Source organism: Pteropus medius, unplaced genomic scaffold (genome assembly GCF_902729225.1).
Source record: "Pteropus medius unplaced genomic scaffold, Ma_sr-lr_union100, whole genome shotgun sequence".
In the NCBI taxonomy this organism is placed as follows: domain Eukaryota; kingdom Metazoa; phylum Chordata; class Mammalia; order Chiroptera; family Pteropodidae; genus Pteropus; species Pteropus medius.
The window spans coordinates 11897251-11906114 of record NW_024350926.1 but is presented as its reverse complement, the minus strand read 5'-3'; the positions used below and the strand labels follow the sequence as shown (position 1 = coordinate 11906114).

At 37.2% G+C, this 8864-nt stretch overlaps 1 pseudogene; it reads right to left on the bottom strand.

The window, feature by feature from the left end:
- Window positions 1-2239: 2239 nt before the first annotated feature.
- Window positions 2240-2358, bottom strand: LOC120585651 (uncharacterized; annotated as a pseudogene).
- Between the last annotated feature and the right edge of the window lie 6506 nt (window positions 2359-8864).

The following is an 8864-nucleotide window of genomic DNA, read 5'->3' as shown; positions in this document are numbered from 1 at the left end:
GGGAAAAAAAAAAAAAGGAGAAAGACTTCCTTTTGAGGAGCAGAAACAGAGCTAATCAGAGAACGTCTCCCACGGCCGATGCGGAGACCCCATGCTCAGCCCAAAGGTCCCAGCAATTCTGTGGATCTGCTGAAAATCATGCTATTACAGTTGTCCATCCCTATATGCCACAGTGTATCAGTGAGACCTGGAGAGCTTTTTAGGTTATGGGTTGATCGAACCAGAAGGAGTCACATTCCGACTTGGCGGTGGGAAGTGCTGCGTGTTCTCCTGGGGACTTGGGCCACCACCGAATGCAGTTCCCGAAAGCTGACATTCTAGATTGCTCCCTGCGGTGTCCTCTCTACCTGGAATATAGAACAACCTGCTATCTGGTGGCCCCAGGGTCGCCTGGCAGAGATGCTGGTGCTAGGTCAAGCCCACTTTCTCCTCTGATTCATGGACCCTGCCAACCTCCCTTTGCCCGTGACTTTCTCTTCCCCTCTGTGGTTAATCTCAGAGGCTACATCCAAGTGAGTGGAGCCACAAGATGGAAATATTCTTGTCCTTGACCTCAAGGAGCTGAAATTCTTCATCATCTACCTTGTGACACGGGCGAAACTGCTGTCAAGTTGGAATCACATGTTGCAAGTGTCAACCTGTCCTCATGAATCTATCCCTTTTAAACACCTTCCAGATCTATGCCTAGACTTCTGATTTAGCTACAGACTTTCATACGAAAACCAGTTATTGTATTTTTATTTTCCATTACAGATTTTGCTGATATGTTTGTTTAATCAATATGCAGAGATTTTCCTAAAAGAAAAGACATTGAAAAATGAGGTTAATAATTTTTACATAATTATACATTAAATCTCTAATTTGTAATTAATTTCAAGAATACACATTGGCCATATTAATATATGCCTATAATTACATTAGGTAATTAAATTTCACAGTTTAAAATGATAATTAGTACATTATTCATGTAATAGCCTTTTTGAAACTTGTTCTTTTTAGATCAGAGGAAGCAATATGCTATAGATCAAAGAAAAAGTTAAGTGTGCCCTTTATCTTTGTCTTTATTGCTTTCGAATTTTCAGCTTTGACAAGTGATTCTTCTTTCCGTACCTGGAATTCACATATAAAAAAAATTAAGTTAGAAATACCTGTTTTTCCACTGCGTTTGTAAGGCTTTCATAATTTAATCAATGAAAAACGCTTATTCCAACAGATGCTCAGTGAGAAGTACCTATATTCTTTTGATTTCTTACTTTCCCAGCAATAATTACAATTATTAATCCAACTCATTTTTTATAAAAACCATCCCCACAAAATCAATGTTGGCAAGTGAGAAATTGTAGATAGCCATCTACCTGAGTTCAATGTGAGGTTTTGGGATGAGAAGAAAGTGATTCACTTGGAATCGGTTCTACCCATGACGTGAATTGTACATCTAGCTCTGATATTCACAGTCTTCACTAATTTGTCTTCCATTAAATGGTTTGTTTGATCTGCAATATGACTGAACACTTGTATGGGTGCTGGAGATTTTCGTCAGACTTTAGATGTGCATATGGAAGTCATCTGCCTAGAAGTGATGACCAACAGGAAGAGAAAAGATGAGGTCAATGAAGCAAGAAATATACAGAGAAGGAAACCAAATAAAAATAGGACATTTAGAGTCTAGTGATAAAAACAAGATGAAAGATACAAAAGGAAGAAGAAGTATAAAATAATGCATTCTTGCCAAAGCCAGATGAGATTTAAGAGATGGAATAAACACTAGCCTCAAATATGGCAGATTTAATGGAGCGTAAGAACTGAGAGAGATGTCGAGAAGCTGTATGAATGTTTCCAAAATAAAATGACTTTGCGAATAACAAGAAAAATACCTCTTTAAATATGATGCATCTTATATTTTCAAAACTTCTGCTTTATCCTGGGATTTTTTTCCTCACTCTTCCAGACCACATCGACGAGTTCCATTGCAGTTAGAGCCTGCACTTATTATAACGTGAGCACGTGCCCCCTTCAGAGTATTAGAAGCTTGGACTTTTGCTTCACTCCATTCCTTTTCCCTCACCAAGTGCACATCTATTGATTATTGACCTCTTTACTGTTAATTAACAGTTGCCAGAGGCACCCTACCTTTGGTCATTTGATGAAATTTTCACGCACTTCAATTGTGTTTCTAAAGTAAATCGTTGGTCTACAGCCTTCTCTCAATGATTGACTTACCCTCTTTTTCTTGTTTAAACGCCTACAGCACCGGGTCTTCCTAGGTGGTCTCCCATCCAAGTACTAAGCAGACCCGACCCTGCTTAGCTTCCGAGATCAGACGGGATCGGGCACGTTCAGAGTGACATGGCCGTGGACTTGACTTACCCTTTGTGGTATAAATTGGCATGAGCTCTTATCCTCAGAATCAAAGAATTTAAGAAGGATGATTTTGGGGGGAAGAGAGCATTTACGGGACATTTATCCCAGGTTCTAGTAGGTATTTGAAAAACATAATATTCATTTCATATCAAAATCTAATGTTTTTTGAGAGAGGATAAATTTCAAGAACAATAATCCCTGATAAGCCACTTTTGCAAAGGCTTATCATATGTAACACCCAGGCACAGGACATTTATTGAACTTAATATAGTAATAAAGTAAAAAAAAAACAACTATTTTTCTCTCAAATATTCCTATCTATTTGCAAAAATTTCTGATTCTTTCTTATCAGAATTTTCTTCTTATAAGAGAAAGAGAAGCATGGAAAAAGCAACCATCTCTTTGGGAGACGTATTTACTGGCTTTGCTCTTTGCCCTAATAAGTTATGTCATCAGAGTTCTAGGCAATTATTTAAAGTACTGCCAACAGTTTCCTAGTGACAGTGTAGTCTGTTTTGTAAATGATGTTTGCTACCCTATATCAGATCGTAACCTGAAAACAGAAAATATGCTTCGAAAGGCAGAAATTACCAATAACGTCGCATAGTTCCTATAGGACATAAATAGTATAATTTGCGTGGCTGCGTGAGTGAAAGATAATATACTGATAAGTATTAACATGTTAATTCTAAAGCTACCACATTGAGATTTAAAAGGAGTATTTACCGAATCGTCTATAAAAACTTGAGAAAAGAAAATCTGAAGAAGGTGAAAGGAGAAATATCCCACGCATGAAAACAATGTGTGATCACTCAGCATCGATACTTACATTTTAAATAACCAATTCACTAGGAATTAGCAAAGATACTGATCCTGTTTCGCTGTTTTTGCAAGTTAGTTTTAGGAATAGTAACAACCTCGCTTCATGTTTTTCAAATAATTAAAGCATTAACTAAGACCCGATGACACCCTTTCCAATTCTTTCACTCAATGCAGGGATGGGACTCCGGGTCTCAGCTGTTCATCATTCATTCATTCATTCATTCATTTATTCATTCATTCATTTATTTATTATTTTTTATGGTGACATTGGTTAATGAAATCCAATAAGTTTCAGCTGTACACTTTAACAGTAAGGCATATATATTTACACTGTGCGGTCACCTCCCATAGTTAGATTTCTTTCTGTCATCGCATATTTGACCCTCTTTATCTCGTCTATTATTTAAAAAGAGACAGTGAGAGGCTCTCCTTGCTTCCTGTCTTCATGCTCATGAAGAACGAAATAGTTTGATAGTAAAGAAGGTTATAAAGCGTAAGAAATAGATGAAATACAGTATGTTCAGTGAAACCTGGATGGAGGAAAGATACTAAATTGCAATTAAAAAATAGAGATCTTATAATATGTAAGGCTGTTTCTTCTTAAATAAATTTAAAGACTTTAGAGAATAAAAAAGCAGCAACATAGACAGTGATCCACCGAAGGAATCTTGGGTTATGGATTCAAAATTGGGGTGTATGTGGCCAATACTCTCCCAAGGAAAAATGTGTGAATATGAGATGCAAAAACTTTCTTTTTATGAATGAAGCGCTCTTTGGTCCGTTTAAGTCATAGTTTATCACGATCTTCAAAATATCTCCCCAGTCCACACTGGGTCTTGAATGCTCAAAGAGCTCGAAACTGGAGTCTAGGTAGGGATTAGATCAATTTTAATTAATAGAATGAGGTAACTATTTTATTAATTAAAAGGAAAGTATTATCCTTCATTATTTGTTTGACGTTTCTTCTGCTAGTGTCCTTTTGCTCACTGTTTTATAGTTTATCTTATCATGTGATTGTTCACCTCAGTTCTACTCCAAGATTGGACTACTGAAGTGGTTATATTGGTAAACATTTGACTTTATTTTATTCTGGTATGGACTCGACTACATTGGAAAATTGATGCTTTTGCTTCAGTATAGCAAGAGAGTTGAAAAAGATCGGTCATATAAATATTGATAACTCTTCTAGAATAATGTGGATTTTATATGGAAAATAAAGTTTACAATAAATGTCCAGATGCAGTATGGGAAGTACTGAAATATTTCATATTGCCCAGTTCCGTCACTGTGCAAATAATTAGAGCAGCAGTCCCCAACCTTTTTGGCACCAGGAACCGGGGCTCCTATGAGAAGAATCTAATGCCTGACGATCTGAGGCGGAGCTGAGGCAGTGATGCTGCTGCTGGGGAGCGGCTGCAGATACAGGTGAACCTTTGCTAGCTGGCCTGCCACTCACCTCCTGCTGTGCAGCCCGGTCCCTAACAGGCCACAGACCATACTGGTTCTTGTCCTTGGGATTGGGGACCCCTGAATTAGGGGATACCCATTGTAAAAGATCTAAACAAAGGATATGAGGTAGTGTGAAGCTTAGAAATTAGACATTTCATCTTATAATAGAAAGGTAGGGATGAAGGAAGTGAACTAAAAGTGACCAATATGCAGATATATAAAAGAAAACAGAAATGACAGGGAAGCATTACAAAGGACAAGATGAAAATCCATGTAAGAATTTATGAAAATCAAATGGCAGAATAAATAATGCAAAGTGTGAGATGTTACACTGTAAACACTTCAGAGAAATACAACATGAATTTTAATGGTAAACCGTTTAATTTGATGCAAATTAAATATTTCGCCAGACCCAAAAGACTAGAGTCCAAATATATACATATTATTTTTCCTACTGAATAATTTATAATGAAAACTTGATATGTTTGTTTTAGTATATCTGCAAAATGTGCTATGTAAAAGCATTTACCTAAGGAAGTAAAAATTCATGATAGACACATGGAACAGAGCACAATGCAATTAAAATTGCTTAAAATCTTCCAGAGATTATTAAAAAAATATAGAAACTCCATCGTTCTTTGATAAGACTGATATTGAGAGCAACTGGTAGATTTTTTCCTATCTTCTGAAACATTTTAGTTAAAAATTAAGGTATAAATGGACATTATATGGTAGATGATTGATAAATAGAGCATTCTGATATGATTTTATATTTGGAAAGGTCATAATTTAGATAGGATGTTTGACCAATAATAATGTGGTAATGTTCAATATTTCAAGTTAATCTATTTAACTGTGGTCTTGCTAAAAATGCCACACATGTCAATAACTGAAGGTTTCTTGATTATTTCACAAGAATTTGAGTACAAGATAATTATGCCAACTGTTATTTACCCACATATTTCAAAACTTTATGAAAGAAAGGAAGAAGCAAAATCCTTTGACCAAATTTCAATCATTTTAATGAACACGAATTTCGTTTTTTACTCATCTTAATTTTTCTAACTTGAAATTTCGATAGCAGAAATTCACAGATATTTAGAACAAGATACAAATTTAAAGATTATCCAGTCAAATGTCAAGCTTATGATGATGAACCATGAGGGACGCTGAAGTTCGACGTAGTTAAAACGAAATGCCAGTTGTCATAAAGCGAATCTGTTGAGACTCGGTGCCATAATGTCCTAGTCACAATACTGAACCTGGAAGACACACACTGAATAGTCACGGCCGCCACCCTCAGTATTCATGTACGTTGGAGGCAACTATAAATATACTCTAAATCGCCATTAAGCAAAGTCCACGGGATGAATTGATTCATTGATTCGACAGGCATTTTCCCACTGCACAGCCCGTGCTAGATACTAAGACGGATGCTACAGTTAATTACGGGATAAAAGAGGCTTTTCATGGAAGATGATGTTTTGCAAAAACTAAAAGAGATGACTGGAATTTCCCCAAGCAGAAGTAATGAGAGTGACATACGCTTTGCAGAAGGGATGGCCGGGGAGAAAGGAGTCAAGGTTGGTGGGGAACTTAGGGGCATGGCACCGTATGTCCCCTGTGGATCTCGTTAGGAAAATCACATAGTCCCGGGGGATTTTCAGTGGGGATTGCAAGAGGAAACGCTTGGAATTGAGCCTCAGATATTAAAACTTTCAACCTAGCCTGTATGTTCCTACAAACCATCGAGATAGTTTTATCAAAGAAAAAAGTGTTGTTATAGGAATCGCATATGTTCTGAAGAATTTGGCAATAAATTTTGTAAAATGGTTCAAATTAATTTTCAAAAATTAATTATTTAAAAAATCTCAAGGAAAAATAGATTGGAAATCGAACGCGTCTCCTGCTCTACAACTTCTTTCGTCCTTGTGTTTGCGTTGTGTGTGTGTGTGCGTGTGCGTGAACGTATGAACATGGAGGTAGCTTTATTTCTCTTTACGTTGGGCGTCCGGGCTTTCGGTCTTAGGTAAATGTTGCACAGTGTCGACATAGCACTGGACTCTGGCCCCTTCTCTTTCTGTCAGCTAGTTTAAGGTTCAGAACTTTCTCTTAGCTGTGCCTTTATTTTATTCTACTTGCCATTATCTATCAATACTTTAGGTAATGAGTTCTTGGAAGTTGAGGGGCACAGTTCTATTAAACAGTGTATTTAAATTTAAAGTACTTAAATGTAAAATTCAATCCAGGCTTTGGTATTAGATTACCGTTCGCATACAGGCGGTAAAGATTCTACAGAAGCCAAACCTAAATGGATAGACATATAGCTACAGCGAGAAAACATTATCCCGAAGCACAGGACGTGATGCGTGGGTAAATCCAGGCTTTTGACAAACCTGTATTGCCTTCTGTGCAATTCAGTTCACATGACACAGTGGCTTTTATTGAAGCTTATTAGAAAGATTGATAACGACCTAGTTTTGAGTCCCAATTGTTCTTTGCATGCTTAAAATAACAAAGCACGTATACCTTCCACATCTTTGCTGGTTTGATGCTGATGGTGATATTACAAGATACTTTAGAATGAAAGCCAGAGGATCCACAAAGGACCTTGCGTAACGAGGCAAATGTGTACCTCTGACAGACGTTTGTGATGTTTCTGGTCAAGTTCACCGCGGTCTAGCATTGACCTAGTGCTGGTGCTGTTTGATGAGGAGTCACGTCGTTATGACTCTGAAAACAAAACTTCCATAATTTAACTGCTATGTACCGGGGGAATGTGAGAAAGTCTCGTTATTTTTAGGATTTTATTCCGAAACCTTTTTTGGTTGTGGAGCAAGATTTTCCGGTCATCGTTCTTTTCCCTCGAGGGTTAGAATTGCACGATGGCTGCGATAGAAAAATCGGGAGCTCTCACTCAGCACGAAGTGATCTCAGAAAGAGTAGAAGAGTGACGGGCTTAAGAAAGGACTTATTTAATCCCTCTCAGGAAAGAGACTGTGAAAAAGAGTTACCCAAAATTATATAACTTGACCAAATTCTCACGATTATTAGTGACGTAAAACTTCAGGCAAAGTGTCTAGTGTTTAATAAGAGTTAACGATTCTTTTGCTGGCAGGACCAACACCGTGAGGACTAAATAGATGAAAGGCCCGCCAGCTGGGCCACACAGGGGGTTACACCTGAGGACAGGGGACAGCAAGCTGGAGCTGTAAGGGGCAGCTTATGGGTGGCAAGCCATGTGGGATCAGCTAGGTTTCATGTTTCTTTGAAAGATTTTTCAGGCTCCTGGGCATAGGAGTCATTTCTAGTTGTCAGATCCCAGGCTCCAGGGGTGATCAGGGCTGGTATATACTGGTCTGGTGTGTGACAGCATAATAAGGGAAGTCACTGGGTGTGGACTTCACCTGCTACTCAAGTAGGGGGACTGATCTGCCACTAGCCAGGTCTTCAAGTATTATTATTATTATTATTGTTGTTGTTGTTGTTGTTGTTGTTGTTATTATTTTTAAGCCTACATTTGCCTCTAGGACCTCTTCTCACTCTTCCATAGGGATTCCTCATCCAGCACGGCCATGGCTCCTGTCAAGAGTGTAGCTCAGAAATCCCAAGGGGTTATAATTAGGACTCCGAAGAATGTGTTTAAATTGATGATTAAAGTCGTGTTCTCAATGTTTAATATCACTGGTTTTATAAAAAAGGTTAACATTTTACTGTACCTGGGTCAGGGAAATATAGAAAATATTTTCCTTCCTTAAGATCATAAGCCATGGTTTTCTTCATAAATAATGTTTTGATTTTGTGCTGAAAGATGACAATAATAAGGAACTCCTAATAATCTTTGTTGTCATTTTCTTATCATTTTCTTAGTGACCGATGATTGAAGTCATTTATATGATATAAAATATTAACAAACATAACTTAAAATAGAAAAACATAAATATATTTATAAGTTCGACTTCTGAGAATTTTTTCCTATTTTCATATCTGTATATTGTTGAGTGTCTTGCCGAATATATAGATTTTAATCGATTACAAGAAAAACAAGGTACAACAAAACAGGCATATCTTTACTCATCATTAATCCTCCTATTTAAGTTGATGTAATATAATTTTTATTAGAGTTCAGTGTTATCTGAACTTAGCAGAATAAGTCAGAGCAATTAGAAAAATAACGTGCTTCTTGAAGATTCAGATTTCTATAATTCAATTACTTCCCTTTAGATAAAGTA